Below are 799 nucleotides of genomic sequence, written 5' to 3'. Positions count from 1 at the left end.
CGAGCCGCCCCGCCCCGCCATTTTACCGCGCGGCTCGGCGGGGAGCACATGGCCCCGCCGCCGCCTCGCCCCTCCCGCGCCGCCGCCAAACCCGGCCGCGGGAGGCTGGTTACGGGCAGCGACACCGACACCGCGCGTCCCGCGGAGAGAACCCTTCTCCAGAGCGAAAGAAAAACTTACTTTCCTTCAGGGGGATTTTAAGGAGCGGAAGGCATCCTCCGCCGTGCCGCCGCCGCGAACTACAGTACCCAGGGAGCCCCGCGACATGGCGGGTCGGGGCTGGGGCCGGGAAGCGGGGCGGGCGGGAAGGAGGGAGGAAGGAAGGAAGGAAGGGTAATCAATGTCTCGGCTTGGAGACCCGCTAATTGGCTTTTGCACGCCAGTTCTTCAGGTCTAGAAATATCTTCCGCTGGGGGCGGCTGCCGGCTGGGGAGCGTGCTGAGCCGGGCCGGGAGGGTGCTAGAGCCGGCCGAAAACCCTTATCTATATGTAGGTTATTGTTTTTACTTTATCTAGGAAGTAAGAGTATTGCTCCAGAGGGTAAAGGTGATGGTTTATGAAGTTGGCTGGGTAGGACTGTGTAAAGATTGAATTTGTTTCTATGTCCTCTCAGGGGGAATGCTCCTACGTATCTTTAAGTACCAACTCCTTAGTTTGTATCACACTGAACTTTCTACTTTATGAAACCAAAGAGTATTGGGTAATATTTAGTCCAATTTAGCATTACAATTGTGCAACAATACTGTTAATAAGACCAGATTTGATCCATAGTTTTTCCCCCCCCCCCCCCCCCACCTTC

General features: G+C 56.2%; 1 protein-coding gene across 1 annotated transcript in view; it reads right to left on the bottom strand.

Annotated features, from left to right (window-relative positions):
* Positions 1-227, bottom strand: part of GART (phosphoribosylglycinamide formyltransferase, phosphoribosylglycinamide synthetase, phosphoribosylaminoimidazole synthetase) — a 39,447-nt gene extending 39,220 nt beyond the window's left edge. Inside the window, exon 1 of the mRNA XM_010580392.1 lies at positions 181-227. The gene's annotated coding sequence lies outside the window, so the exon portion shown is untranslated. The remainder of the gene's footprint in view (positions 1-180) is intronic.
* Positions 228-799: the final 572 nt, after the last annotated feature.

The sequence above is a fragment of the Haliaeetus leucocephalus genome, unplaced genomic scaffold, assembly GCF_000737465.1.
Source record: "Haliaeetus leucocephalus isolate CR32 unplaced genomic scaffold, Haliaeetus_leucocephalus-4.0 Scaffold702, whole genome shotgun sequence".
Taxonomy (NCBI): Eukaryota; Metazoa; Chordata; class Aves; order Accipitriformes; family Accipitridae; genus Haliaeetus; species Haliaeetus leucocephalus.
The sequence above is the reverse complement of the archived record's forward strand: the minus strand, read 5'-3'. Positions and strand labels throughout refer to the sequence as shown.